Below are 9,099 nucleotides of genomic sequence, written 5' to 3'. Positions count from 1 at the left end.
CTGTAGTGTTCATTAGCCTAGTGCTGGAGTGCACACATTACGGAGCACTTTAAAACTATTTCTCTGAAAGGGTTGATCCAAACTGCACCCATGTATATAGTACATAGCAACGCTTTCTTGTCCAAGGATCAAAATGGTATTATTTTTTGCTTAAACCCTTTGCTGTTTGGTAACACAGATAATTCATATTTTATTTTACTGTGATTGCATGTTGTCTCTTTTGATGATGCTGAGTGTCAAAAACACACAGAAGGTGATTGTAAATGCATTAGCATATTAACATACTTACTTGGAAATTGTACTCAAGACTCTGTTATCCAGGGTTTGCTGTCAGCTTATGAGGTTGTGGTGTGGAAGGGGTGATGGGCCGCAGTGGTGGCTGGACACAGAGTTCTCTGAACATTTCGAATGTTTAGGACAGTGAGCAACTAGCTGGGGGAGTGGTCCTGTCCATGGGGGCCGTCAGTTTATCTGGACTCATGACTGCCACAGTTTGTAGAGACCTGCAGCATGCAGCTTGGCAGGCGACACTCACTTCTCTCCCAGAGGAACAAAGCAAAACCGAGTCATTTTGCTTAAAGGCAATTGTTGTCTAATGGTGGGAATGGTGGTGTGAGTGACATAAAAAGCTTTCCAAGTAAGTAAAAATTTGAAAGCCCTTTTATAAAATGTTCTATTACACAATGACTACGTGCTAACTGGGAGAAAATTAAATTGTAGGCAATGAAGAAAACAAAAATAAATGAACAAACAAACAAACAAACAAACAAAACAACCCACAAGTCATGTTGAAGAAGGAAGATGTGCTAAGGGCTCCTTTATTCCCGGAGAGTTTGGTATCCTGAGGCCTGTGGTGACCGTAACAGAAAGTCTAAAATGGTAAGATTGAGCACACGCTATAAAGTGGGGAGGGTTTTATAGTGGCTAGATTTTATTTGCTTATAAAGCCTCTATCCTTTCTGCCTCTTAAGAACACTTGTTGCCACGTTAGAGCATCCAGACATAATGTAAGGTAAACCCCGAGGAAAACATGCAAAATGCTGCTCGGAGGGTTCTGAAAGCCTAAGGTTCCTTTTCTCACTTAATGCAACTGGGGCTTTGCTTTCCCTGAACAAGACAAGTGTCGGTGGTTTTCCTCCCTAAGAGCTGCAGGAGGAGGCTGTTTTTAGCTGAGAGCTGCTGCTTTGCCTATCACTGAAGTGCGGCTGTAGGATGCCTGGGAGAGAAGGCAGCTGGAGAGGAGGAAGGCGGAAGCAAAATGCGTGTAGGGAGCTCAGGGCTAACAAGGCAATGTGTTAGGGATGTACTCCTGGAGCAAGGGCAACTTGGAGGCAGGCAGATGGGGGCGCTTTGGCAATCTTTAGCCTCTTAGGTTCTTTCATTTGTTTGTTATTCTAGGGAGCTCTGATTTATTTGTACCATTTTACTGATACTGCGAGGTTAAAAATATGTTTCCGTGAGTATAGCAATTAACAGCAGGCTCTGCACAGTGGAATATTCCAGGATTTAGGAGGCTGCTAGACTTTTATTGGTTCCAGCCAGCAGATGGCGGTAGTGTACCATAAACGAGCACACGGGGTGCGCCTGGTGAAGCCGGCAGGTTCAGTTTTGTTTTGCTTTGTTATTTAAGCTCGACAATACCCATCTATATATCCTGTGGGCGCACAGTGTTTGAGCCTCGTCTAATCTTAAACTTGTTTTATGATGATATCATTATTTTTTACTGCTACAAATTAACTGTCGGTTTCAATCTACCCCATATTTCAGCTGCCGTGGGGGATCATCTTGTCAGTTGTGTGGCTTTCCAATTTTATGACTGAGATCAAGAGTGATTCCTTAAAGGCACATGGGAAACAACGAAATGTGGGGCAGTGACTGTGAGCTCCTCCGTTTGGTGGCCACTCCCGGAGGTGATCAGGAACGGTACAGAAGGACAAGCAGGCCAGGAAGCCCACAGCTCCGTTTGAAAAGTGACAACTGCCTTGACATTTACTCAGGCTCAGCCGCTCATTTAGGTGTATGGCCCTGACTTACTATCGATGGAGTGAAGTGGAGCTACATGAATCCCAACATTATTTTATAGCGTTATATTCAAACACAGGAGAAAGTAGAGATTCTAGGGCACGAATATCTTTGATGATAGAGAGGAAGTTGTCTTCTTTCGCAGGGACAAAAAGCACCTGCCTCCAATCCCCTATTTACTCTCCCTTGAATGGGATGCTTTCTGGTAGCCTACTGGGTGTTTGCCCTTGTGTGAGAAGTCCTTGTGAACTCACCGGTGAGAAGCTCTTGATTGCTGCCTAATCTTTTCTTGAAGCGTAAGGGCAAAAGAGATTAGGATCCTCTTGATAGAGTTGGCAGAGCACCATTGATTGATGATAAACTTGAAGGAGAAAGGGGTCATATTCCAACTTGCCCCAGTCAAAGATTTCCGACAGACAGCAGCCCACTGTTGTAAATCTGTTGCCTGCCAGCACACTGTCCGTGGGTGTGCAGAGGCAGGGACAAAGCCCAGAGGCTGTGAAAAGACCAGGCTGCTCCTGAAATGCTGGGTGAACAGAGTAAGTGTGGGGTGGGTTCAAGCTCCCTCCAAAGTTATCTGTTCTCTGAATAAGGGCTACTTTGGCTTCTTAAGCAATCTGTGACCCACTCATCTCCCGCCACTGCACCTCCTAAACATTCATTTCCCTATGCAATTGTTCTTAACCCTGCTTCTCCAAGTAAGCCTAGAATTACTTGGAGAATTTTAAATAAGGATGCTTTAACCCCAGCTTCTAGAACTGAATGGTTTTTATTAGAATAAATAAAAATGGCTACCCTAGAGCATGTCCAATATGAGTTAGGTCTCTACCTAACGTGTGTGTGTGTGTGTGTGTGTGTGTGTGTGTGTGTGTGTGTGTAGGACAGGTAAGAAAATGTCTTTATGTCTTTTTTTTTTTTTTTTTTCAGATGTCTTTCTCACTTACTTCACCTTATTTTTTGAAACAGGCCTCTCACAGTCTAGAACTCATTCTTTTGGCTAAACTAAGTAGCCAGAAATCCCCAGGACCGTGTCTGCTTCCCCAGTGCTGAGATTATGGATGGATAGTGCTGCTGGACCCTACTGTTTCACACGGGTGCCGGAGAATCTGAATTCAGGTCCTTATATTTATTTGGCAAGTACATACTTTCTTGACTGGGCCATCTCTCCAGCCCCAATTTTAATTTTTATGGCACTCATTCAACAGGAATGTATTGTTAGTTCTCTTTCTATATGACCTGAAGCTTAAAGGTTGATGGATTTTCCTACTAAAGGCCAAGTTGGAAACAAAAGCAGGATGTTTGCGTTCCTCCCTCTATGTGGTACTCTGTCTTTAAAGACAACGCTTGCTGTAACACTGCTCTGTGGTCCTGGACAGGTAGGGCAGAGAAAGGCAGACATTGTAAGGTTTATGCAGACCAACTGGCATATCTGCAAATGTACCAGGCAGAAGATTCAATATACAGAGGCTTCAAGGTTTCCAACGGTTGGATATGCAGAGGTTTGAGATATCGGGAGACAAAATCAGGAGACTCTCCCCGGGGATTTAGCCAACAGAGAGGGGCTGATTTTTTTTCCAAGCCTGGGCTTCAGAACTCCATTCAAATTGTGCAGTTAAAGGCACAGGGGAAAAACACACTTAGAACTGCTGTGCTGGGATGTCTTTGCCTGGATACAGGGCGCAAAGGAAGGATGCTAATGCCCTGGTCCTTTAGGCTGTCAGGCGAGGATAACAGCAGGAGTGTCAGCAGCATCTTACAAGGCAGGCAGCCTCAGGTATTTATTTAGAGGAGAGGACGTGTACACACTGAGGTAAGTGCACAGAAACGCGTTGGGCACTGAGCACAATTCAAATGCCCCCCCCCCCCCCCCGCTATTGATCCTTGGCGGAAATGTTCATGTCTGCCTCATGAACAAATATTCCTCCCGAGACCACCTTTAACCAAATATTTAGTCAGACCTCTCCAGAACGCATTTACAAGCTCATTTCTGTCCTCTTTTTCACTGGGTTGCAGACTGGGGAGCAATCCCAGGGGCACTAGAAGGCTTTCAGACAGTGCAGTAGTAGGTTTCCGCGCAAAGGCATGCTGGGACTGCAGCGGAGGAGAATTAGACATCGCAGGGAGTTAACGGAGAGAGGGAAGGGCAGGCAGAATAGGTAGCATTCTCTGCTGCTGAGGGAGACTGGATCGTCGAGGAGGAGCTCGTCCATCCGACTGCCTGTTGACCCCAGTGTAGCTTCTTCTCCATATGGAGATAATTCAGTCTGTTGTGGATGTGGACACAGCCAAGTGTGGAGAACCACTTAGGGCAGTTTAAGAATCCATTAGAATCATTAGATCTCCTCTGAGCTAGCCAGAATAATTAAATCTGTGTCCAAGTGGAGACGCGTTTAGCTGCTGATTTTAGATTTTTACTTACCTTTCAAAAGAATTGAGAGGAAATTCTTATGCGCGACTCACTCACAAATGCCTTCTAATGGTTCCATAAAAAAACATTTGACTCATCTCCGCTCAAAATGGCTTCATATTTACATGGCTGAAGGCTGTTCTCAAAATGTATTGTGACTTTGTTTTAATAGTAACTCAGGTTACTCACAGGATGGCTGGGAACTGAGGAGTCTGTGATTACAATATAAGTGATGTTTTAAAGAAATCAGACTACGAACTTATTTGATTGCTCAAAGTTCTTGGTGCATTATCTGGATAGCCTGTCAATTTTTGTCTGGGTTAGTGTCAGAAGTTTTCAATTGCAAGTCCCTCCAGGGTAGGGCTGATGTCATCTCCATCACTTTGAGAGCTCCAGGCTCTTCATCCCGTAAGCATTTCTTGAGTGGCCATTATGAGACTGGAATTCTCAGCTGGTGAAGAGAGTGCCTACGTTTATAGAACAGCACAGACCTCTGTATGATCGTGTACGGAGCATCAAAACAAGCTAGTTCCTTTCTTCTCCATATCTGTGTGCTTTCTATGTTTGGTAGGGCAGTGTACAAGTGTAGTGGGTGGTTCTGATGCTAAGGCCCTGCTCCACAGTTGGTTCTTGATCGACCAATAAAGATGTTGTATTGGCTCAATTGCTGGGCTCTTCTAAGCCTTCCTTGGCTATCTTGTGCCCAAAAAGGTGATCAGCCATGTGAGATCTCTGCTGGAGCAGCCATAGGCTACTTGCTTCCTCAGGCAGGAGATTGGAAATGCAGCAAAGTGGAGGGCAGTTTGGGGTTGCTGGGCTAGGAGAAGGTAACTGAGAAACTAAAGTTCAGGGCAAATCTAGGGTGCTGAGCTGGGAGTGAAAGAAGGGTGTGAGATAGCAGAGGAAAGCTTAGAAGAGCCCCGCAACTGAGCCAATAAGGCAGGGTGAACAATAAGCTAGTGTGTGTGTGTGTGTGTGTGTGTGTGTGTGTGTCTTTCATCCATGGATCAGAGGGAACCTGATAGGGCTAGTAGCATGGTCTGCCCAGAGCTTAAAGAGGGGTAGCAAAAACTACATGCTACATAAAAGCATGTAGATATCAATGATTTATATTTGTAAAAAGAAGATATTGAGTTATTATACTGTTTTGTATGTGTGATATGTGTAAGGGTATATGTGTCTATATGTACATGGTCCAGAGTAGAACATTGGGTTCCTATTCTACTGCTCTCTGCCTTAGTCTCTTGAGACAGGATCTCTCACTGGGTTGAAATCTTGCCCTTTCTGTTCACCTGCTAATCTGCTAGCCAAAGAGCTCTCAGAATCTACCTGTCTATGTGCCCAAATCTGGAATTACAAGAACATGAAGCCATGGCCATCTTTTTTATACTAGTACTGGGTATTTGAACTCAGCACTTTGTCAAGAGTACAGAAGTGCTTGTAACCACTGGGCTTTATTCCTATCTCTATTGTTGTTTTCTAGTCATTTGGAAAGTGTTGCCAAAGGTAGGAGACGAACCAGAAGGAAAAACTTGGAGAACCAGGCCCACAAAGCTGCTTTAAAACCTTTTAACTGGACCCAGTCACTTTCTATAAGTTTCTGAATTCCCATCAGCTAAATTAGGAGTAGTAATATCCTCTCTAGATTCTTTAGTTGCACAGTATTGAAGAGATGTATAAGTATTTACAACTGGAATGTGTGTTAGAAGCATGGCTGGTAGGAGAAACTGTGCTTGTTGATATACTTCTATATGAGACATGCAGTGCTAAAGCAATACCACTGCTTAAAAAGTAGGGAGCGTTACCTAAATATTCATTAAATAGATCCTGTCTAAAATATAGCATCAAAATAGGAATGATAAATCAATGCTTATTTCTTGATTAAAATAAGGAACCAATAAGCAAATATGTGTTAAATTTTTCTTCTACCAATTTTTTTTAATGGAAAAAAATCTCATTTATAAAGTGAAGTTAATAGTTTTACTTCATGGAAGTAGATCTCGATTGGGGGGGTAGTAGTCTGGAATACATAACATGCTGTGTATGAAATGAATACATTAGTTAGGAACTGGAATATACTTCTACGTAAACAGTAGTTTCGATTTGCTTTATATGAAATGTGCCCTCACTAAAGTATTAATTTATGATTTTAAAAATTTATGGAGCTAGGCTTGGTTTAGGCTTGTATTTCTAGCTCCTGGGAGGTGGAGGACCATATACTTAAGGCCTCCTGAGCTACAGAGTTTAAACCTAGCTTGTGCAAATAAGTGAGATACTGTCTCAAAAAAGAAAATAAGAAGGAGACCAGGCATAGCCCTCAGTGGTTGAACACCAGTCTCTTAAGTGGGACCTTAGGTCCTAACACAGTCAGGGGTGGGTGTCCTATGGAAAGCCAGTTTCAGGCAATAGCTTTCCCCCCCTTAAGCTCTCCAACTGAGGAATGGGTTTCCTTCAATACTGCCTACCAAAATGTTGCATGGTCAGCTTTGCAGTAACCAGTAATTGTATCCTAAGTCCCATGCTTTGCCACAAGTTGTTGGCCAAAAAGAATTCTTCAGCATCTGGTTGCTATGTAGTTCCTGCCACATGAGGCTATCCCCAGTCCAAGTCACAGGGGCTGCCAAGGACTCTGCTCCCGAGGTGCTAAGATCTCCTTCCATTTGCCACATTTGCTCGATATACTCATTCATGTAACCTCAAAACGTCCTGTGAGGTGAGGACTTTCTTTCTGAAAGTGTTATTTTCCTATTGATGCAGAATATTTGACTGAGATCTACCCTCTTACTAAGCTTCCAGCGGTACTGCACAGTCCTGTTAAGTGACAGATGCAGTGCTCAGTAGTTCTCAAGAGCTGCTTCTTCACCTTCTTTTAAATGTATTTCATTCTATTTTATGTGAATTGGTGTGAGGGTGTTAGATCCTCTGGAACTGTGTGTGTGCTAGGGATTGATCCCAGGTCCTCTGGAAGAGCAGCCCATGCTCTTAACCACTGAGTCATTTCTCCGGCCTGAGGGATTCTTTTGTAATGCTGAATTTATACCATTGCTCCCATTTCTCCTCCCCTTCAGCCTTGGACAACCTCTGTTCTCTCTTCTGTTTCTGTAAGCTCAACTCTGAAGATGGCTACTGAAGATGGAGCTGGCTTTGTCATTCTGTGACTACCTTATTCCTCTTAGTAGGATGTCATCAGCCTCATCCATTTTGTCATAACTAACAGAATTATTTTCTTCCACTTAGAGGGGAATAATTTCTTCATTTTTCCCCTTTTTATGGTGTATGTGTATGTTGTGTATGACTATATAGTTATATTTTTGCATGTATGTGGAACAATACACATGTGTGTGAGTGCCGGTGGAAGCCTGCAGTTGGTGCTGGAAATCACTGTCTCTCACTCTTTGTCTTTATTCAGGGAGGAAGAGGCCTCAGTCTGATGCAGAACTCACTAATACTGTAAACCTTGCTAGCTTGTCTGCCCTGATCGCCCGTAGCTGCTTTTTGAACTTAGAATTATATGCAGGCTGCCATGTCTCCCTGTCATTTAAAGTGGGTTTCTGGGGGATCTGCACTCTTGTTCCTCACATTTGCACGGCAAGTGCATTAATGACTGAGCCCTCTTCCCAGGCTGAATAATTTCTCATTGTATGCATAGAGCACATACAAATATCTGTTTATTTATCAGTGGCCATTTAGTTATTTCTACATTTTTTTTTTTGCATAATGCTGCAATGAACATTGGAGTGCAAATATCTCCTCTTCTCTAGAATGAAAACGAGCTGGGGACTATTTTCAATACCTATCTTAAAAATGAACAAACAGAAACTCTGGGGGAGGTTTAAATGTATTTAAGAAGTCACACAGCTAGTAAATATTCCAGCTGGGCTTCAGTCCCACACATGAGTCTGGGGCTCCTGTTCTGGAAGTGATAACACTCGAATACTTGAAATCTTAACAGTGCCTGGCACCTGTATAAACAAAATAAATGTCTGCTAATTCTATTAACAAGGAGGCTGTGCCTCTGGCTTTAGGCTTTTGTCTACCTGCCTTTCATTTTCCTTGGTTGCATTTCTGCAGAGGTGAAATTTTGTGTTACAAGAATGAACTTGTGCTTTTTGGAGTTATATGCAGGCTGCCGTGTCTGCGGCTCCTTAAAGAGGTAATTTCTATTAGCCTTGATTTTGAAACCTAGAACATTTTTTTGTGAACTCCATCTTAGTAGGAAGTTCCCCATCTTTCCTTTATCTCTTCTACTTGTATTTCATAAATCCATCATTAATTCTCTCCAACCAAATAAAAACATTGAAAACAAAGTATCATTTTCTTGTACCAATAAGAAAATAGGACAGTTGTCCTTCATGCTTTCAAACCAGAATTTGAATATACAGAGATCATAGAGTAACTATTGAAATAGGAACAAAACCGAGCCTGCCTTCTGCCCATAGGGAAGGTCCGAAGGCAGTTGTGACCATGAGACTCACCGCTGAGTCCTGCTGTTAAAAAGCACTGACCTGGCTAAACATCGATAAGACACTGAAGAGTTCATGAAAGCTAATGACAACTTGCTGGTCTTGTGTGGATTGCAAAGCAGAATTCTGCTTCTAGACCTTGGAGGACTATTTCTCTAAGGATGTTAGCTGGAGCTGAGGAGGAGGAGAGGGAGGAGGAGGAGGAGG

This window comes from Mus pahari, chromosome 5, assembly GCF_900095145.1.
Source record: "Mus pahari chromosome 5, PAHARI_EIJ_v1.1, whole genome shotgun sequence".
Taxonomy (NCBI): Eukaryota; Metazoa; Chordata; class Mammalia; order Rodentia; family Muridae; genus Mus; species Mus pahari.
This window is presented reverse-complemented; position numbering follows the sequence as displayed.